Below are 23,385 nucleotides of genomic sequence, written 5' to 3' on the forward strand. Positions count from 1 at the left end.
TGGAATGCAAGCCCATACCTCACTGGGGAGTTGGAAAGACCATAGAAGGGGGCTAGCAATGTCCCCAAACAAGCAAGCATTATTGGAGCAGGCATAATCCTCAAGTTTACCAATGATATGCAAGACAACATTGGCATGTTTCTCAGAACAGGGTTTTTTTTTTTCTTTTTCATTATTATTTGTTTTATTTTCTTTCAATAAATAGGGTAAGGTCAACTTTGTTCCTTTACTTGGGATGTTTGAACACTGAAGTTTGCCATCCCCTTCCCATAGACAATTTCTAAGAGTAGTGTTCAGAGTTTAAACTATGATCTTTAGTGATGCTGCCAGGGTACTACATAGAGCCTGTTTAAAAAAAAAAGTCTCCCCAGGTCTGTGACCATAACATCATTAATGTGTTTAAAGTTTTCTATAGAAACTTCCTGGAAGCAAGCACTCACAAAAGAGAGGCACAAACAGCCTCATCATCCTCACTTTGAATTGTAACCTCTCTCCATCATCTTTTCTTAGAGATCTTTGGATTCAATTAAAAAGGGATCTTATAATATCAGTGATAACTGATTGGAAGCTATCCTGACCTGATGCTTCTGGAAGGGAGTAGAAAGAAAAGTTTTACTATGGTACATGCAAGAACACTAAAGAGGTGTACAGTGCCATGTTTCTGTAAGGGAACACTAACAATTTTTAAGAGTGTCAAGTCACTCTAATTTATTGATTGCTCTGTTATAATTCCAATCCAAATTTTAATAACTTGTTCCTTAAAACTTGACAAAACAATTTTAAATATTGTCTGGAAGAACAGAGGAACAGAATAATCAAGTAGAATTTTACAAAACAGAAATATTATCGATATTGGCACAAACAGATATCAAAATAGATTCTAAAACCACAATAATTAAAATAGGATGGTACTGAATCCAGGCATGAGTAGGTAGAAAGAACATATAGGGATTTAATTCATGGTAGGAGGGGGATTTCAAATCTCTAAGGAAACGATGAGGAGACAATGAGAAAATCCAAAGAATAAATTGATTAATCACAACTTCACGCGACATCCCAAAATAAACTTCACGTGGATTAAATACATTAAAATACATATGCAAAAGAACCAGAAGTAGATACAGGTATCTGTGTATCTACTTTCATGTTGGGAAAATCTTTTAAACGGTATTTTCCCATAAAGCAACATATTGATAGAATTAACCACAAATAAATGAAAGTCTTCTGCCACAAGGAAAACTTAAGAACAAATGACAAACTAAGAACAAAAAATATTTGCAACATATGTAACAAAGAGTTAATGTTCTTAATGCTCTGAAATGTCAATGTGGACAAAAGACATGATTAGGAAATTCACAAAGGAAGTACTAACGGCAAAAATATGAAAAATGTTTAACTTTGCAAGCTGTCAAAGATGTGCAAACTGAAACAATAGTGAAACACAATTTTTCAGCTATTACACTGACAGTTGAAAAAAAGAAAAAAGATTGTCTAGAGCGTGGGGAAATGGGCACCCGTAGATTGCTGGAAGGAGTTGCAAGTGATACAAGCTTTCCAGAGGGTGACTTGGCCAAATTCTTTAAAATGTGCACAGCCCCTGTACACTGTAATCTCTCGTCTAAGAATTTACCCTTAGAAAATAATCATAAATAAACTGCAGAAATTTATTTAAAAGATGTTCCCTGGAAGGTTGTTTATAATCGCAAAAAATTAAAAACAAAATAAATGCCTGACAATATGGAACCGGTTAAATAAATTACGGCGCTGTATAATCCACAGCCATAAAAAAATCAAACTGAGAAAAGGTTCACAATATATAGTTAAATGTGCGTGGGGTGGGGGCAGAGGGCTGGAGGGAGTTGCAAGACAACCTGTATGGCACAGTCTTTTTGTTTTTTTTTTTAAATGTATGTATGCAAATGTATGCATAGAAACAGACTTTAAGAGGATAACCACAAAGTTATCAGTGATTATCTCTGGGTGGCAAGAGTATTGGTGATTTTCATTATTTTCCAAATATTCTGCAATAAAAATGTATGACTTTTGTAACAAGCTTCTTAAAAACATTAGCTTTTATTTAAATTCTGCATGGAAGTCAAGTCTCAACAAATGGCCATGAGGAGGCTTTTTGGGAGAAGTTCTTGCAGCCGGAAACTGGGGGAATACTGGGAATAACAGTCCTGTGTGATGTCATTGGGAAAGGAGGGCGTAAGCCAGCTTCCAGGCTCCACTGTCCCGGAATCAAAAGCCCCATCACAGCACCTGCTTCCGAAATTTCCTCTTTGATGACCCTTACGATGCGAAACTCATGTAGACTGAAAATAATAATAATAAGTATTATTATTATGAATTTGATAATATACCCATAGGTGACAATGAACATTTATGAAGCACTCAGTATTTTCCAGACACTGAGCTCATTGCTTTACTGATATTATCTCATTTAATTCCGCAACCATCCTGTGGCAAAGGGATTATTGTCTGCAATTTATAGACGAGAGCTGAGACAGGGATGAAATTCACTCACAGTCATGCAGCTGCCCCAGGCTGCCAGGGGAAATGACACGTTCCCCTGAGCCCGTGTGTAATTCCCAGAGCCCCTCGCCCATCTCTAGTGATGAGGGGGACCAAGGAGCATTTTTCCAAACCCCATGTCCTCATCCCCACATCACCACCCGGGCCTCCATTTCCTTTGTGATTCAGCCTTGTATTATGTAGCCTGACTCCAATGTGAAAGATTTGTGGCAATTGCATGATCTACGAGGTGCCGTTTGTAAAAATATTATTTAGTGTAAAACATGATGTTTTTTCTGCTGATTTACAAGTTGGATTTATAAATCTGCACTTCTCACGATCTGAGTTATATATCTTGCCGCTGATTTATAAAACTTGCCTGTAAATCTTCCCAGCAAAGTTTTGATTCAGAAATCATTATTTTAAGAATTAGATTTAGTTAAAACATTCAACTGCTTTATAGGGGAGGCAATGGATTTACATAACTCCAACTGGGTCCTATAGCAGCTTTACAAGTCGTGCCCGGGAATTCCTACAGAAAATGTTCTGATTTAAGGGCATTTACTTCCCACGTTAGCTACAACTGAATGATTTACACAGCCAAAGCCATACAATAATGATCTATTTTATAAAATCCCACTTTTCTTTAACTCCGGGCTGTGATTTATATCCCCTGATTGGGTTTTTTATAATTCGACCTCCGTCACACCCTCCTCCGTCCCAGAGGTGATGGTTGGGAAAAGGCCCAGGAGTCAGGGATGGTCAGAAGTCAGTGACCCTGCCCACCTTCTTTGTGACCTTTCTCCCTTATGCCAAGGAAACCAAAATAGAGGACCTCGACCCCCTGAGCTAAAGACAGGTAAGCTCAGGGAAAGGTCTGTAGGCATGGCCTGGATAGTAATCTGCTGTAAGTTCCCTCTGTCCCTGTGAGCTCAAATTAAAGAGGAGGGTTCATCTCAGGCAGAAGAAATGGACAATCCAGGGGACTGACAACAGGTATGATGAAAAATTGCGCCTGAATAAATCAATGAACAAATAAACAATTTTTTTTAAATTTTAAAGCAGAGACCAAAAGGCATTCAACAGATAGCAAAAAAAAAAAAAAAAAAAAAAAAAAAATGGCAGCATATATGAATAAGGAGGGAGGGAAATCTGTGGAGACTTGAAAGAGATGCTTATCCCATCTGAATGGAATAGCCATGGCTTAGCTCCACCTGGTTGTCGAGATATGGGAATGCCTGCCTCGGTCTGGGTTTTCAAGAGAATCTTAAAATTCAGATTTTAATTTTGACAAAGAGAGAGAGAGAGAAAGCACAAGCAGGGGGAGTGACCAGCAGAGGGAGAGGAAGAAGCGGGTCCTCGTGGAGCAGGGAGCCCAATGCAAGGCCTAATCCCACGATCCCGGGATCATGACCTGAGCCAAAGGCAGACACTTAACTAACTGAGCCACCCACACCCAGGTGTCCAAAATTCAGATTTTTATGTTAAATGCCCCAGTATAAAAAATGGATTTTATTCAGGTCTAGTTTATAATAGTAAAATGGGTACAGGTTATGTATAGAAGTCAATGACGTCTGACCAAATTATATGCCCAACCAGCAACCTAATCAAGTTAGAGAACATTTCTGTCTCCCCAGAAAGTTCCTTCCTGCCCCTTGAGGTCAATCTCCTCAGCCCCACCACAGCTCCAGTTCAACACTGGTTTGCTTTCTATCCCCACAGATAAGTGTTGCCTATTTTGGAATTTAAAATAAATGGAAACATACAGAATCTTTTTTTTCCTGCCTAACCTCTTCCACTCAACATAATGTCAGTGAAATCCATCTGTGCTCTTGTGAGTAGTAATACTCACAAAATACAAAAATAAAAAAAATAATTTTATTTGTTTCTTTTTATGACTGACTAGTATTCCTTTGTATACGTGTGTCATAATTATTTATCCATTCTCATTTGGATTCTCTCCAGATCCAAGGTATTACAAATAAATCTGCTATGAACATTTCTGGACAAGGCTTTTGAGGAACATGTATTTTCACTTCTCTTGGGTAAAAAAACTAGGAACGGAATTGCTGATTTGGCAGGAGTGTGCTTAATTTTGAAAGAAGCTGCCAAACAGTCTTCAAAAATGATTGCACCATTTATATTTCTCATTCCATTCCACTGGCCCAGTAATATAGGAGAGTTCCAGCTGTTCGACACTCTTACCAACGCTTGTTACTATTAGTCTTTTTAATTTTAGTCATTAGCCATGTTACTCATAATTTTAGTCATTTCAAGATTCTCTTGGGAGTGGCATCTCCCATTAATTTTCATTTTCCTAATAACAAACAGTGTCTAGCAACATTCCATATACTCACTGGCCATCTGTATATCTTCTTTTGTGAGCTGTTTGTTCAAACATTTTTTCTCTTATTTATTGGTTGTTTGCTTTCCTATTACTGAGTTGAAAGAGAGGTTTATATAATCTGGATACAAGTCTTTCTCAGATATATGTGCTGCAAATAATATTTCCCAGTCTGTGGCTTGATATTTCCTTTCCTTGTCAATGTCTTTTAAAAGCAAATAATTTTAATTTCAATGAAGTACAATCTGTCATCTTTCTTTAACTAAGGCATTCTGTACCCTTAGAAATATTTATCTGCCTCCAAGTGGCAAATTGTTCTCCTCTGTTGTCTTCTATGAGTTTTATAGTTTTAAGCTTCATGCTCAAACCTATGACCCATTTCAATATATTTCTTGAGAACAAAGTGTGGAAAGAATTGTGTTCTATACAAATACCTAGTTTCTGTAGCATCTCAGAAATCTGCTAGTGTACATCCTCCAAGACCGTTCCTTTAAAAAATTGTTTTACGCCTCAACGAAGTAGGGACAGATGGAACATATATCAGTAGCACAAAGACCATATAAAAAAGACCCACAGCTGATCTCATTCTCAATGGGGGGGAAATTGAGTGTTTCCTCTTTGGTCAGGAACAGGACAGGGATGTACACAAAAGACCCCAAATAGCCAAAGCAATTCTGAAAAAGAAAAGCAAAGCTAGAGGCACCAATATTCTGGACTTCAAGCTCTATTGCAAAGCTGTAGTCATCAAGAGATTATGATATTGGTACAAAACAGACACATAGATCAATGCAACAGGATAGAAAACCCAGAAATGGACCCACAACTATATGGTCAACTAATCTTTGACAGCACAGGAAAGAATATCCACTGGAAAAAGTCTCTTCAACAAAATGGCAACAAAACTAAAAGGTAGCCTACAGAATGGGAGAGGATATTCACTAATGGCATATCTGATAAAGGGTTAGTATCCAAAATCCATAAGGAACTTATCAAACTCAACATCCCAAAGACAAATAACTCAGTTAAGAAATGGGCAGAAGACATGAATAAGCATTTTCCCAAAGAAGACATCCAGTTGGCTAACAGACACATGAAAACATGCCCAACAGCCTCATGATCAGAGAAAACAAATCAAAACAAAGATGAGATACCACCTCACACCTGTCTGACTGGCTAAAATTAACAACACAGGAAACAATAGATGTTGGTAAGGATGTGGAAAAAGGGGAACACTCTTACACAGTTATTGAGAATGCAAACTGGTACGGTCACTCTGAAAAACAGTATGGAGGTTCCTCAAAAAGTTAAAAATAGAACTACTCCACGACCCAGCAATTGTACTATGTGGTATTTACCCAAAGGATACAAAAGATACAGATTTAAAGGGACATATGCACCCCAAAGTTTATAACAGCATTATCAACAATGACCAAACTATGAAAAGAGCCCAAATATCCTTCAACTAATGAATGAATAAATATGTGATATATATTTTTATATAAATATAAATATATTTATAAATATATATAAAATGTGATATATATATATATAAACTCAGCAATCAAAAAGAATAAAATCTTGCCATTTGCATTGACATGGATGGAGCTAGAGTGTATTATGCTAAGTGAAATAAATCAGTGAAAGACAAATACCATATGATTTCACTCATAATGTGAAATTTAAGAAAAAAATGAATATAGGGAAAGGGGAAAAATAGAAAGGGGGAGAGAGAGAGAGAAAAGGAACGAAGCAAACCATAACAGACTTTTAACCATAGGAAACAAACTGAGGGTTGATGGAAGGATGTGGGTGGTGGATGGGCTAAATGGGTGTTGCATAGTAAGGTGGGCACTTGTTATGATGAGTACTGGGTGTTCTATATAAGTGATGAATCACTAAATTCTACTCCTGAAACCAATATATTACACTATATGTTAACTAACGAGAATTCAAATAAAAATTTGAAATAAAAAAATAAAAATAAAAACTGTTTTACTATTCTAGATCCTTTGCCTTTCCAGACAAATTTTAGGATCATTTGTTAATTCAAACAAAAGAAGCCTGCTGAGATTTTGATTGGAATTTTAATGAATCTATAGATCAATTTGGAGAAATGGACATTTTAACACTACCTAATCTTCCAATCCATTAACAGGATGTATCTTTTCATTAATTTAGATTTCCCTTAAGTTCTTTCAATAATGTTTTATAGTTTTTAATGTAGAACTCTTACATGGCTCTCATTAAATTCATATTTATCTGTAATTTATTTTCTAAATATTTGTTATATACAAATACAACTAATTTTGCATAATCATCTTGTATTCTGCAACCTTGCTAAATAAGTCTTGGATCTAGCAGGTTTTTATAAATTCCTTAGGATTTCCTATGCAACCAACCATGTCATTTTTTAATAATTTTTTTATTTCTCCTTTTTAAATATTTAAGTATTTTATTTTGTTTTCTTGCCTTATTGCTCTGGCTAGGACATCCAGTATATGCTGAAGAGAAATGATGAGATTGCCTTGTTCCCAATTTAGCAGTGAAAACACGTGGTCTGTAACCATTAAGAATGACAGTTGTTCTATAATTTTTATAGATTCCCAACATTAGGTTGAAAAAATTTTCTTCTATTTGTGACTTGCTGAGAGTTGTTATGGGTTTTATATTCCATCAAGTTATTTTTCTCATTGGAGATAATTATGTGATTTTTCTACTTCATACTATAATATGTTACTACTTTTATTATTTTCTCAATGTTGGAATATTTTTGCAATCCTACAGTATACCTGTTACACAGTGTTGAATTCAGTTCACTAATATTTTGTTGAGGATTTTGATTTTGTATGTTCAGGAGACATATTGGTCTATAATTTCCTTTCCTTCTAGTGACATTGTCAGCTTTTGATACCAGGGTTAGGTTGGTCTCCTAAAGCATGTAGGAAAATAGTCCCTCCTATATTCTTGGAAAATGTTTGTGTAGTACTATAATTATTGCTTTTGTAAATGTTTGATAGAATTTAATAGCAAATCACTGTGACATGGAGTTTTCTTTCTTGGGAGGTTTCTTTATAATAAATTCAATTTTTTAAATGTGTATAGGATTATTCAATATTTTTATTTCCTCTTCATTAAATTTTATAAGATTTTGTTTTTGAAGGTATTTGTCCATTTCACATAAGCTCTTAACTATGTTGGCATTAAATTCTTCATAATATTTTTATTATTCATCATCATTATTATTATTTCTTATTATCCTTTAAGGTAAACATTTTTTATTATTTTGGATATGTATCAATATTCCATAGGATAGGTATTAATAACGCCATTTGTATTTCTTTTTTTAATTATTTTTTAAAAGATTTTATTTATTTGACACAGAGAGAGAGAGAGAGAAAGTGATCACAAGTAGGCAGAAGCAGGCAGAGAGAGAGGAAACAGGCTTCCTGCAGCAGGAAGCCTGATGTGGGGCTTGATCCCAGGACCCTGGGATTATGACCTGAGCCGAAGGCAGAGGCTTAACCCACTGAGCCACCCAGGGGTCCCAACCCTATTTGTATTTCTGATCTTGGTATTTGGCTTCTTTCTTTCTTCATCAATTACTCCTGGTAAATTTTATCTATATTATTAACCTTTTCAAAGAACCAACCTTTGGCTTTGTCAGTTTTCTCAATGTGTTTCTTTCCTGTTTGTTTATGTCTGGTTTTATATTTATTAATTCTTTTCTTCTACTGCATTGGGCTTATTTCACTTTCCTTTTCTATATTTCTAAAAGGGAAACAAATAATTTATGTTAAGCCTTTTTCTTTTCTGATATAGACACTTAAAGGTATAAATTTTGTTCTAAGTATTGCTTTAGCTGTATCTTACAAAATTTTTAAGTGTTGTATTTTCATCCTCATTACATTCAAAATATTTTTATTGATATGAATTATCAATATGCATTATTTAGAAAAATCTTAATTTATTTCAAAATACTTGGAGATTTCTGGGTTGCCTGGGTGGCTCAGTGGGTTAAGCCTCTGCCTTCGGCTCAGGTCATGATCTCAGGGTCCTGGGATTGAGCCCCGCATTGGGCTCTCTGCTCAGCGGGGAGCCTGCTTCCCTCTCTCTCTCTCTGCCTGCCTCTCTGCCTACTTGTGATCTCTGTCTATCTCTGTCAAATAAATAAATAAAAATCTTTTAAAAATGTATTTGGAGATTTTTTCTGGATATTATGTTTTTATTGATTTCTAATTTAATCCCATGATTTTTCAGAAAGTGACTCTAAGACTGCAGTATTTTAAAATTTTGTTGACTCTTATTTTATGACTTAGAATATGGACTATCTTAGTGACTATTCTATGTGTATTTGAAAAAACTATGTATTCTGCAAGTGCTTTGGTATATTTCTATAAATGTCAATTATATGAAGTTTGCTTGATATTGTTGTTTAGATCTTCTATATCTTTATCAACAATCTGTTTATTTCTGTCAACTACTGAGAAAGGAATGTCAAATTTCCCTATGATTGTGAATTTGTCTATTGCCTCCTTTATTTCTGTCCATTTTTTTCTTTATGAATTTTGTTGCCTATAATTTAGGGCATAATACCTAAGATTATCCTATCTTCCTAGCAAATTATTCCTTTAATTATTATATAATGTTTTTCTTTATCTCATAATATTCCTTGTCTTGAAAGCTAACTGTCTGGTACACACAAAACTATGCCAGCTTTATTATGTTTATTGTTTTCATGGCATGTTTTTTTCCATCTTCAATCTATCTTGTTATTTATATTTAAGATGTATCTGTACTGAAAGCATATAATTGATTCTTGCTTTTTTTTGGTCCAGTCAAATTCTCTGTCTTTTAACTGAGGTGCTTAGTACATTCACACTTGATGTAATTATTTTCCATTTGAGGGTTAAGTCTTCCATATTACCATTTGATTTCCATTTATCTAGTCTTTTCTCTCTCTCTTTCTCTCTCTCTCTCTCTCTCTCGTTGCTCATGTCTTGCATTCTTTTAGGCTTACTACATTAGGAGTTCTACATTAGGATTTTATTTTCTCTATTGGCTTTTCAGTTAGACCTTTTATTTTTTGATGGTTGTCATAGAGCTGATAAGATTCATCTATAAATTATCAGTATTTATTTAAATTCAACATTATAACTCTTTGTATTTCACGCCTCACATCTGACACTTAACACTTCTTATATTATAAGAAAATAACCTCACAATAGTATAACCTCATCTATTCATGCATATCCTTTCCACAATTGTCTTTTATTTCCCCATATATGTTAAATGCAACTCTATAATGTTATTATTTTTGTTTTAAGCAATCAGTTTTATTTTAAGTAAATGTAAATTATAGAAAGAACAAAAAATATAGACTTTATTTTGCAGACTCATTTCCAACTCTGGTGCCATTTATTCTTTACATGAAGATTTAAATTTCCATTTTGTAACATCCCCTTCAGCTTGAATAACATTTTAAAGCATTTTGTGCAGTATAGATACTCTTTTTTATTTTCCTTCAACTTAGTTTGGTTTTATGAATGCATTAATTTTAGAGGTGGCCCATGACAAAATTAATTCAACAATTTTTTTTTAAATACCCACACCATACCAGATTCTAAGTTGGAACTGAAAATATCAAGATGAAAAAGGTTTTCAAAGGCAGTTTAGGTATTCTAATGATAAATTTAAAAAATTTTCATTTGTTAGAAAATATCTTTATTTCATCCTCATTTGGGAGGTAATTTTTTAAGGAAATAAAATCTTAGTTGACAGAATATTTTTTTCTTTTCCATTTTAAAAATGTAATTCAATTGTTGCTTGGCCTCTGTTAGTTCAGATGTGAAGTCAGCAGTCAGTTCCTCTTCTTATTTTTCCCCTGTATACAATGCATATTTTTTTATCTGGCTGATTTCAAGATTTTCTCAGCTTTGGTTTTAGGCAATTTGACTCTGATGGCTTACTTTATATTCATCTTTATTAGTGGTGGCTAAACTTTTCTAACTTAAGTCATTATATTTTATCCAATTTGCTAAGATTTAGTCATTATTTCCCAAAATTTTGGTCTACCCATTATCATTGTTTTCTCAATCGGGGACTGCAATTCTATGTTGGCAAGATTAGTAGTATTCATTTTTTTTTTTTTTTGGTCTCAATATTCCTTCACATTATTTGAAAATTCCAGGAACTCCAAAGAAGTGGAATTATACCTATTGATATTTACTATATTAGAAATTGTAGCTGAGAACTTCTTAAATTTATTGACCTACTAACCCATTTATTGACTTATAAAGAAGGAAGAAGAGGAAGAGGAGGGGAAGGAAGACCCATACTTAGAAAAACTTTAATGAGAAGAATGGCATAATTTAGTATTTTTACAGAGTAGTTTTCTGCTTAATAAATAAATAAAATTAAATTTTATTTATTAATTTAATAAAATTACTTAATAAATAAAAGACGGGTAGGGTCTCATATCTGACTCTGCATCAGTCTGTTATGATACAACACATCATGTGGCCTCTGGACAACACCACTGTATATTCAAAAATGAATGGAACTAGAAAGGTCAAGTAACCACACAAGACTGCTCTTGTACCATCACTATTCAGACCTAGTCTCTCTGTTCTGATTTCAGTCCTTAACAGTTGCTCTCTGATAAGCACTAGGCAATCTCCATGCATGGGCAGCTTGGCCTTTGGCCATGAACTTAGGTGGCACCCCCATACACATACACAGTTCCCTTTCTCTGATGTTCCCCTGCGCAAACTCCAGGTACTTGAGGTGACGCAAACTCTGACTGGTGTCTCCTTAGCTTAGCAGACCTACTATGCTTTATTCGGATATCAGCTTGCTGTGTTATGTTTGTAACTTCTCCCCAGGGAGAGCGCTAAATAACTCTTGAATCTCCCTTCTTTCAGAAATCACTGTTCTATGTTATCTATGTTCTATTGCTTGAAAATCATTGTTATATATTGTGTCTAGTTTTATAATTGTTTGTGGCAAAAGAGCGAGTCTGGTTCGAGTTACTTCATCACGGTTAGAAGTGGAAGTCTTCCATAATTTTAATATTTCCCATAAAACTTGAAAAACGTGTAAGCACATCTATGATCATATATAGCTCATGGGTCACCTGTTTGAGAGTCCTGGTCTATATTCTTGCCTTCCAAAATGTGGTCATTAGAGGAGCAACATCAACCTCACCTGGGAGCTTTTAGGAATTGAAGACGCTCACGGCCCATCCCAGACATGCAGATTCAGAAAGTGTACTTTATCAAGATCCAAAGGTGATTTGATGGAATCACCTGAAATACTTGCTAAGATATATTCCCAAGCACCATTCTGACCCACTGAATCAAAATGGCTAAGATAGTGATACTTATCACCCAGAAAGCTTGGGAAATAGTGAGCTATTCCATAAACCTGCAAAGTTCATTGGACCCATGTGTTTTGCTTCCATTATATGAGCTGCCCTGTGGTACCACCTTGATTTGACTCCAACTAGACACTAATTCAAAGTATATAACCCACATAGATAATTACATGGGTAATCTCATTTTCCAAGGAACTACCAGGCCATACTTTTTAAATGCCTTTACATACCTACTCAGGTGGCCAGCTGTCTCCTTTCACACGTGACAACTCTGGTTTTCAAATCTTCACTTCAAACTTGTCTCTTCTAGAGAGCTCTCTGAAACCAAACTCTAAAGCCTTCAATAAAAATAATGAGAATGTTCATATAGCTGTAGGTCAGGTTATAGGGTGATATACTTTGTGTGGACTCAGAGAAGTATATTATAGTGCTTTATGTTCATCACTTACCAATTTTTCTCCACTACATTTAGAGGAACCACAACTCTCATTTGTTTAGTCTGATCTTAGCACAATTACAGTCTTGGCACCTAACATATTCCTAGTTCATGCTGTTAACTCAACCCATGATTATACTGTTACCCATCTGCAAACATCACTTAGAACAAGTCGTGGCATTTTTGCCTTCGTCACTCATATCATCTGTCTGCTCACCCTTGGGTTCAGCTGGGTAGGCTAGGTCCCGCTGGGTCTCACCAATCATCATATCAGGCATCATATCCTATATCATATAATGTTCAGAACATTGCCGGGTCATAGGGAGGTGAGCAGGGGAGCCAGCTGTCTCTGGGGTGACCATCCAGCTGCCTGCATATGGGATGAGTAATCTCAAATAGCAGAAACAGAAGTGATGGGGGAAGAAGCATGTCCACATGACATAGGATATCATCTTCGGGGGCTCCATGCCTCCTTTGCCAAGGTCAGGCGTGTGCAGATGATATGGGAGAGCAGCTGACTCCTGTTCATCGAGCAGTGGGAATGGGAGCTGAATCCCCTCTCTGTGACCTTAGGAAGCTTATTTCACCTTGCCAACTCTGCTTTCCTCATCCTCATTTGGAAACTTGATGTGTCTACATTCAATCATGATTTCTTACACTGGAGGTCTAAGACAGCAGCACACCCAGTTGTTTCATGGCTGCTGTGTAGACTTACTTTGGAGCAGAACTGGGTTTTGGGTATTAAGAGCCTAAACATGTGCATAATGATTTCACTCCACTTTTAGTGATATTGTGAAGTATTTGCATTCAGGGGTATTATTTAAAACTTTACATATAACAATGACAACATAAAATTAACCTGAATCCAACTATGGGTGATTGCCCAAATTATGACCTATCCATGCCATGGATATTATACAGCCATTTGAACTTTTCTAAAGGAAAAATAGTAGCTTTGGAAAATGTTCACAATGTAAAGCACCCAAATAAAAACACTAAATAATTTTGTTGCATGTGTAAAATATATAAGGATATATTCTGGATGACAATGTTGATTGTAAGTGATTTTAAGATTGTTTTCTCTATGTTCTATATGTTTCAATTGTTGTCAGTCAGCAGAAAAGGAAAAAAAAAAAAAGTCTTATTTCAAAAAAAGGCCTGGATTGGAATCTGAAGGTCTGGGTTTCAGTCCTGGTTTCAGTATAGGCTGTGTGACCTTGAGTAAGAAAAGTTTGCAAAGTGGGGGAAACTTGCCTCCCCTTCCTTATTGGATGGGTGAGTAGCTAAAATAAGATGATATGAAGGAAATAGCTATATGGGAGAAAAATGGCAAATAGAAGGGCCATTGCTTCTGTGATTTAGATGAGGAAACAAGAAGCTCTTCTTACAAGCAATGCTGCTACTAAGATTTCAAGTTGCTGTTATCCTCTCCAATCCAACTTTAAAATGGGCAAAGAAGAAAGAGAGAGAGAGGGAGGAAGCAGGGAGGGAGGAAGGGAGGAGATGAGGGAGTGAAGGAAAGAAAAAAAAACTCATGTTGGTCTTTTTGCCTCGTAACAGAAGTGCCTCTTGGTGCCTAAGGCGTGCACTACAGCCAATAACTGTGTTCCCGTACTATACTAAAAGAGCCTTCCTCTCACACATAAAACAATTACCCCAGCCAGCCCCCTGCTCTAACCAAAGGTTAGATGGAGCCTCTGTCCAAAGCCTCATGCTTCAAGATACCTGCAGCCCCGAGGGTGTATTTCCTACCTTCGACCAAGGGACAGGGGCCATCCCCCCTCCGGGGACCCCCAAGAGGATATCAGCATTCATTGTAAGTGGTGTGACACCCAAGACACCCACTTTTAAATGTGTTTGCAATATTTTACTGAACTGCAAAATGTGAATGCCCTAAGATGCAACAATCCTGCTTTGCTGCAGGGACTCTGGGGAGATATTTGCGCATGTGCGTGAGATGGCTATGCATTCTTTTTCGGTACTGCACCACACAGTCTGGACGTGCTAAAATAATACTCAGACACTACTGCTCTTGCAGTTGAGCTGAAATGGAGTGAATGAGTATGTACTGACAGGAAAAATCTCCAAGAGTTTTTTTCTTTTTTTCTTTTTTTAAGATTACCCAACTGACAATCAGAGTGCAGACCATGAAACCATCTATATAAAGATAACTTGAAACGTCACATTTCTAATTTCTGTGGGTATATAAAGACATAGGAAGTCTGGAATGCTTCAGACAAAATTGACAATAGTGGTTAGATCTGGGGCTAGACGGGATGCCTAAAGAAAAAAGGTACTTTTCCTATATTTAACTTGGTTTTTCAGAAACAATATGTTCATCTATTACCCATACAATTAAAAAGTAACTTGAAAGTAAAATTAAAAGAGCTGATAAAAATAATCACAGGTAGTTGTTCTTTGAACAAATAAATATATCATGGACAATTGAAGCCAGGCTTTTCATTGTTGGAGAATAGAGTTATGAAATTTGAAAGGGGAGGTGGAGATATACTAGTGTTTGATTGGAATTGAAGGTATAAGTATGAACTCATGGTTTTAAAAAAAGAACAGAGTGGGGAAAGGAGGGAGGAGAGAAAGGGAGAGAAAGAAAAGGAGAGAGATGTCATACATGTACATACAGAGGGCCTAGAAGCAATGACACCCCAGTGGCAATGAGCACACCTAGAACCCAGATCTTGGTTTCTATATGCCACTCTCCACTAAAGGTAAACAGGGCACCTTAAAGAAAGGCTGATTCCAGGTCTGGGACAGGGAAACTATAAGATGAGCCCTAGAACATCTTCTTGTGCCAAAAAGGAAGGAAATGTTCAGAGAATGATGGGGACACATCAAAAGGACAAAGAAGCCAGTTTGAAAGGACACCCGTTGGTCACATGTGGGACCATTCTAGCATCAAAATGAGTATGATAGAGAACCATAACACGTTGGATGCAACAAAAATCCACGAGTTACATTGATATAAAATAATAAGTGGGTAAGTGGGGCTAGCTCTTCCTTAGAGTAGAAAGACAATTAGTTAATGGAGAAAGAATAACAGAATCAGGAGAAGTACCTTCCGCCAACCTTGATCATGATAATAACTGAAGCAACCAAGAGTCATCAGTGGAAGCTAAAACCTGTGGATGAACATCGGAGGGGTAACTGGATATTTACACAGTCTCAAAGTATCCCCCCATAAGCGACGTAATAATCACAAAGTCAAGAGTGTAGCTTAAGTATGGGGAGGCCCAGCAACACCGCTATAACTGAGCGGCCCAAGTTAGCGTGGCCCACACAGAGGAAACTCACATCGCAGATGGACGTTGGGACCCGCTGAGAAGAGCAAAGCACTTGCCGTGATGTTTCTGCTCATCATGCATTACCTGGAGCTAACCCTAACAAAACACCAGACAAACACAAACTGAGGGACATTCCGCAAAGTAACCGGCCTGCGGTCCTCAAATGAGTCAGTGGCATGAACACAGAGGAAGCCTGAGGCATGGCTTCCCCTTTAACGGAGCCTGGACACACGTGAGAACTAAAAACAGCGAGTGCTCTGGAGTTTTCTTTCTCTGTAAAGGACATTATTCAGATAATTGGCCAAATCAGAGTAAAACCTGTGGATTAGATAACAGCACTGTATGGATTTCAATTTCCTGACTTTTGTTTATTTTCGGATTCCTGTGGTCATCCAAGTGAACGTCCTTGCTTTTAGAACATCCGTGCTGAAGCATTAGGCGGGGTAAAAGAGCATCGTGTCTGCGATCCATTCTCAAATGGTTCAGAGAAGTTAGAATGCATGTGCGGACACGTGATTATAGTGTGGGAGAGAGAGACAGGAAAGAAAGGGAGAGGGGGGAAAAAGAGAAGAGGATGAATCTGGGAAAACGGGAACAGTTGAGGCATCTGACATAGGGAATATGAGAATTCCTGCAACTCTTCTGTGAGCCTGAAATTACAAACTTAAAAGGAAATTTAAAAAGGGAAAAAGAGTTAGACAACATAACTGGCAGGAGATGACCCAGGTCTCTAACCCAGAGTCAGGGTCAAAAGCTCACTCGGCCGACCCTGCAGGGAAGCTGAATAAACAGAATGCACGAGAATTGGGGTCCAAATCTGGTTAAGGGAGAGGTGACAGAGAGGAAGGCCACTCAAAGCCTCAGTTTCGAAACTAGGACTATTCATCCTGAGTCGTACGGACCTTGGGGCGACAGAGTGACACGGGCCATGAGCAGGTGATGCTGAGCCAGGTCCCCTGAACATGCTCTGTGCATATGAGCCATGCTCAGCCCCCGCTCTCAGCCCCCCATCCGCCACTGAGATACGATGGAGGTGAAACCCCCCGGAATGCCTAAGACACAAAGAAAGGCACAATGGAAGTCACTAATCTCTGCCAGAGAAGGCCAGTCAGTGTCCCCCTTGATCGTAGAGAGCTTTTTCCTGAGTAAAGTTAAAATGTATAAACCATCCACGTGCTTTGGTTATCTGAAAAATGCTTTGTCCCCACCAGAAGATGTTGGGAAAGAGGTCACTTATTTAAAGGAACAGGCTATCCTGATCAATGCCTGAACTCCACGGCCCTCCCCAGGGCCTTCAGATCGAACTGGGGGAAAGAGAGAAGTGAAATCAGGACAAGCCCAGGCTGCTGCAGCCACTGGCACTAGGGGGCAGGCCAGTGGGTTCACTCACCTGCAGTGGCCAGCTGAGCGGGGACCTGGGCACAGACAGCAGGACCGCAAACTTCACACACAGAAACACGCACTCACAACTGGTGTGCACGCCTGTGTCCATGTGCATGTGCACGTGTGCGTGTACAGGGAAACTTGATGCCTAGAAATAGAAGGAATGCAGAAAATTAAAGTACATTTAAATTCTCGGTCAGTTTAACTCTCTTTCCACAGCAGGGAAGTTGTCAGTGTTTGCAGAACCCCGAAAACGCCTCTGCAGAGCGCCGCTGTCCTCAGCACAGAGTCTGAACATCCACGGGGCGGGATAGAGGGAGAACTCAGAGATGGGGTCAGGCAGCCTGCTGCCTCTTGCTCTGGCTTTGCGACTCCGGCCAGGGACTTAAACTCCTGAGGGCCAGCATCGTGGGTAAAATAAAGACAGTCATAAAAACAGTAGCACCCATATCCACGTGCTATATGCAAATCACGGGTAACTTGCAACCTCCCAGAGGATGCCCCATGGTCCGTTGTAGCAGTGATGGTGATTATCATGACCATCTGCTTCCCAAGCAAGAGCGCCCAGAAAGCATTCTCCCTGGAGCCTGCTTCCTTTGGTCTCAGAGAGGAGAGCGAGCCAGGAGGTGAGAGAGCTCCCGTGTTGCACACACCGGACGCCCGGCACATGCTTGCCGGGGAACGCATGGGTGAGCCTGCCGCAGTTTTGGGAAATCTTCAAGGCACTGGAGGAAATTCTTCTAAGTTTTCTTAAAAAAGAGTTTTTCAAATGCATCGACAAGTGTGGATTTCCTCCCGTACCTGCAGCAGACATTGCATTACCCTTGAGTCTAAATCATCTTTTCCGTTTTCCTTGCAAAAATCTTCCCTGACAGCCAACAGAATATATTCTTCTTCTAATTGTTGATTTCCCTTTCACAAACGCCGGTGGATCTCCCCATCTCTAATCCTTTACCGCTCATTCATTAGCTATCAAGTGTGGCTTTTTGGAACAATTATATTGTGCCCCACTGTCAGCTCTCTCTGTGCAGGTAGAGGATACAACCTGACTCCTTACACAGGATGTAAATTACTGCTGGCACACCAGCACCTGAAGAATGATTACACCCAGCGCTCAGTTAAATAATGGATGCTTAGCACGGTGCATTGTAATAAGCAAAAGATATGAAATATCTACTATTCTAAGTGGAATATGCTAAGTATTTTTTTTAATAATAAAACCATTTTGGGGAAGACAGGCTATTGAATCATGGTCTCTGGAAGAGACACCCCATGCGTCAGCTCTTCTGTAGAATCTGGTGAGCACTGTCATCTCATCTGTGAAATGGGAACATTAATTACACCCTTCCTCATGCAGAGGTGTTACAGGTGAAGGCTTAGCCCCAAGCCTGACACATAGTAGATGCTTAGTAAATGGTGTAGCTGTTGTAGTCTGAGGAGGGGGCCGGCCTGTAGGAGGACCAGCTGGGGCACCCATTACCTGGGCTGCACTGGGTTCAGCGTCTGACCACTGGGAGAGGCTGACACCCTCCCTTCCACTAGCCAGTTGAAAGCAGGATCTGCTTTGCCACCAAATAGAGTGGAAGGGGAGGCAGGCAATGGGGAGCCTTGCTATAGCTCCCTGTAGACGTGTACTGAGCTGACGGCGAGGGACACAACCAGAAGGTGGCTGACGTAGAAGGCTTCAGGGTGCGCTGCTCCGGGCCAGACCAGGCAGCGCGTGCTTTGGACACGTTTTCTCCCTCATTCCCCTCCTTGGACCGTGGAGTGGGGTTAAGCGCATGGACTCCAAGGGATGTGCCGCCTGGGTTTAAGTCCTGCTCAGTCTTTTCCTTAGCTCTTGACCTGGAGAGTTAACACCTCTATATTGCAGCTTTATAAACTAGCAATAAGCCAGTTACCAGTTTTTGTGGAGTTGCCCGGGATGAAGGAGAGAAGTACCGGCAGCCAGCTTAGCTGCAGTCATGCTTCAACACGTTCTAGCCCCTTTACTGTTAAGTCCATTTTACAGAAAATCAAGCTGAGACTCAGAGATTCAATGATTCTCTTGGAAGCAAGAGAAGCGGTCCTCCTGCTGTCAGAACTGCTGCTCATTCTGCCCTCTCCTCCCTGGGATACGATGGCCAGACCCTCTGCCCCCTCTCTAGGGGGCACGCCCTTGGCCCTCTAGACTAGCTGGTGTTCCCCATGTTGAGAGAAAGTCCTTCCTGCTCTCATTCCCGCTGGGCAGGTGAGGAGGGGCTGACCCAGAGGCAGAGCTGAGCACAGCTGGCTTCGCAGACTCTAGAAACTTCTGGAGCCATCCCCTACCACCCGCTCCCCGCCCCCCCCCCCCAGTGCAGTGCTGATGCTGGGACAAATCTCCATCCACACGGCTTCTTGCCAGCACTGCGTTCAGAGCATGCCCTGGACAAAGCCCACCATGGTCCTCGGAGGAGGCTGGAGTGCTGTGGGTTCCTCCAGGGCTTGAGGCTGGTGACTCTCCTTCTGTCCGCCGAAACACCCGGGGACACTGACTGCATAGTAGGGGGGCTGAGGTGCCGGGAAACCTGCAGAGGTTTCTGACGCCTCCAGGAATCAGTGTCTGCACGAGCTTCCTGAGGCTGCCGCAACAAGTTGCCAGAAACTCGGTGCCTTAAAACAAGAGAAATCTATTCTTCCACAATGCTGGAAACCAGAAGGAGGAAGTCAAGGTGTTGGCAAGGTCATGCGTTTTTGAGTCGCTCTAGGGGAGGATTTGCATCTTGCCCCTTCTGGCTTCTGTTGGCAGTTGGCTGCTGGCTTTCCAGGGCCAAGCACTACCTCTGGTTTCACATTGTTGCCTCCTCTCTATGCCTCATCAATGGACAATAGTCATTGGAGTTAGAACCCACTGGATAACCCAGGAGGGAGGGGTCCTCTATATCACAAGACCCTCAACTTACTTACATGTTGGAAGACCCTTTTTGCCAAATAAAGTCACATTTACATGGGCCAGGGGTCGGGATGCGGACATAGCATCTTGGGGGACCACTGTTCAGCGCACTGTAGTGTCTTCATCTCCAAAACAGGAACAAAAATTGTATGAGCCTCACAGTGTTGTAGTGGGGATTCAACAAGAGAACGTGACTCAGACAAGCGGTTACAGCACTAACTGTATTTACTATAGTCTCCCCACACACAGCAAAACCTGTAGGTAAAAACATAGTCAATGCATCTTGACAGATCCCAAGTGCGCTTTATTGTTTTAATTTTTTCCTTTTTTTTTAAAGATTTTATTTATTTATTTGGCAGGCAGAGATCACAAGTAGGCAGAGAGAGAGGAGGAAGCAGGCTCCCAGCTGAGCAGAGAGCCCAATGCAGGACTCCATCCCAGGACCCTGAGATCATGACCTGAGCCAAAGGCAGAGGCCCAACCCACTGAGCCGCCCAGGCGCCCCCGCAGTGCACTTTAAATATTTACTTGTTTAGTTGAACAGAAACAACACTTAAGGGCCATTTGCAAACTCAGGGTAAGGACGTCGGGGTCCCCCCGACAGGTCCCAGCCTGAGGCATTCCCAAGGGCAGGGAGAGACCCGTCCACTAGAAGGTCTCTGCTGTCATTCGTGGGCTGCCTCCCTCAGACCGGCAACATACTCGGGTGGGATTTAACAGCTGAGGTTTACAAAACACACTTTCAGAGGACAACCTGGGAGAACACTGGCCCTTCCAATGCACGTCCCTTTGCTCCAGCTCAGCCCCCATCAGGGACGCGTCCTGCAGAAACAAGGACAGGCCCGTGCAGAGATAGGTGTCCGAGGATGTTTGCTGCGATGCTGCTGGTAATTGTGGGAGGGGGGGGGAGGGCGGGAAGAGGAGAGAGAGAGCCAGTGAGAGGGCAAGCAGGGAGAAAGGGAGGAGAGGGATAAAAATCAGGAAACTGCCTGCCCAAAGGAATGGCTGAACGCCCAAGACACCCCAAATTCTGAGCTTCTCTGCAAGGGTAAGCGCATGAGGGTCTGAGAAAGAGAATCATCAGCCCGAGTCACACTCTTCCACAAAAGGAGAGTCTGAGCAAGGGTCCTCATGCTCACACAAGCATAGGGCGTCGAGGCCCTCCTAGATCCACAGGTGTGTGCAAGGGCCTGGCTGTCAGCAGCTGCCCCCGCAGGGAAGAGATGGGCATGAAGAAGGGGTTTTAACTTTCTATTTCTGTCAGGTGTTGCTATTTCCCGGCGAGGATGGCAAGAGAGTTTACCAGCGTCATCACAAAATTAAGTAAATTTCCTTACCCAGATTTGCAGGCAATTCATCTGTTCAGCTGCACAGGGCCTGGAGGCTTGGGGGACAGCTGGAGGCGACTGAAGCTGAGAGAGACCCTGCCCTTCTCTGAAAGCCACTCCCAGACCCCCAAACTGCAGCACAAGGGGGCTCAGGAGAGGACTTCCTCGCTAATCCTGCTCTAAGGGTTTGGGAATTTTGCCTGGCAGGTCCCAGGCAGCTGGTAGATCTTGGCTGGGAGACTGAGTCACCGGCCAAAAGACCGGTGAGGCCAAACATAGGGCTATGAGGTCCTGCCTGTCAGGGGGGTTTGCTTGGCACCAGGGCCCAGTGCTCGAGGATGCGCAGCCCTCGGGCCAGGACACAGGGAGACCTGAGGAGGAGGCAGAGTGAATCACCTCGAAGCTATGCCAACAGGTGCAGTGAAACCCTGATATGCTGGGAACCCCGCAGGCTGGGCTGCTCAACGCCAATCCCCAGGGAGGCTCCCTCCCTCCCAGAGTGGCCAAGGGCTGGCTTTCTTATTTTGTGTTTCCAAGGCTTTGTTTCTCCACAATGGAAGCATTTCTGAGCCCCTGCCTTTGTAAACAGATACCACTCAGCAAGGCAGTTGATTCCCAAGCCCTCTCAGCTCTCTGCTTTCTCCTATTTGGGAGGAGCGGCCTTCAAGTTCTAGCTGCTGCCCCATGCTGCCATGTGACATACAGGGGCCAAGTCACCTGCCTGTTCCGTGCAACCTTGGTCAAATGGGCTGACCGGTCACCTTCCAGGACGACCAGAGGCAAGGCATTCTTGGGTCTGCTTGCTCCTGCCTGAGAGCCAGTGGGGCCCCTCCAGACAGGAGGGCAGCTTAAATTTAAGTCTACCAGGAAGGACTCTGGAGTCTAAGAGCTCACAGTCATGGTGGGCTGCGCCCGCATCCGGAGGGCACCAGGAGGGCGGCTCAGCAGGAGGGGGCCAAGGAAGCTTTTAACAGGGGGAGATGGGTGTTGGCCCAATTGCTTCCTAATGAAGGAAATTCTGGGTTCCTCTCTTGAGGCAGGACCTGGGGCTTTCTGGAAAAAAGATAAAGAAGGTCTGCTCTGTGGTGCCACATTTTCCTGGCACTCTAGGGACTGGCAAAGGAGAGATGAAGGAGATGGAATTTCAGCCATCCAGATGCAGTTGCGGAACTGTGACCAAATGTCCCAGGGCTTGCTGAGCTCCCTGCCACCCTCAGCATGGGCTGGTGGTTAACCCAAGGAGCACGCATCTGGGGTGAGGGCTGGTTCCGGGGAGATGCCATTCCCGAGGCTGGGAGGGGGCCCATCGCTGCTCTCAAATCACAGCCGCTGTGGGAGCAAGAAGAGCTAGGATCCCCCAGAACCCCAGGCCTTGCTCACCACTCACCATTTTCCAGAAATGCAGTGGCTCCAGGACAAGTTCGCTGATGGCTTAGGGGACTCCTGTCTGCCCATTTGCAAGTCACTGCCCCCACTGCTGAGAGCTGGGCCCTCTCTTGGAGGCAGAGCCACGGGGCTGACGTGTCCACCCTTCCCACTCACATCACATGCCCCAGGACCTGTCACCGCCGCCCCCGCGTGGCGCTGTGTGATCTGAGCAGGGACCGAAGTCATTCACAAGCTCCCGGGCCTCGAGGGTGTCAGCGTACCCTCCAACAGGAAAGGCAGCGGCAGAGGTGTGCGCAGAGGAACTGCGTCCTTGCTCTGGTGCACTGGGAGCCCCTTTTCCCTAGGAGTCCAGCGGCAGATTGCTGTTTTTGAAGGAGATGCCTGGGTCCAGCCGCAACACCTAGGA

General features: G+C 41.4%; 1 long non-coding RNA gene across 1 annotated transcript; it reads right to left on the reverse strand.

The window, feature by feature from the left end:
• Positions 1–681: 681 nt before the first annotated feature.
• On the reverse strand, positions 682–22,301 carry LOC309853708. The gene is made up of 3 exons (XR_014305887.1): positions 21,600–22,301; positions 17,356–17,496; positions 682–2,315 (listed from the first exon to the last, which is right to left on the reverse strand). It is a non-coding gene; the product is annotated as an uncharacterized lncRNA (long non-coding RNA).
• Between the last annotated feature and the right edge of the window lie 1,084 nt (positions 22,302–23,385).

The sequence above is a fragment of the Mustela nivalis genome (genome assembly GCF_964662115.1).
Source record: "Mustela nivalis genome assembly, chromosome: 18".
NCBI classification, from domain to species: Eukaryota; Metazoa; Chordata; class Mammalia; order Carnivora; family Mustelidae; genus Mustela; species Mustela nivalis.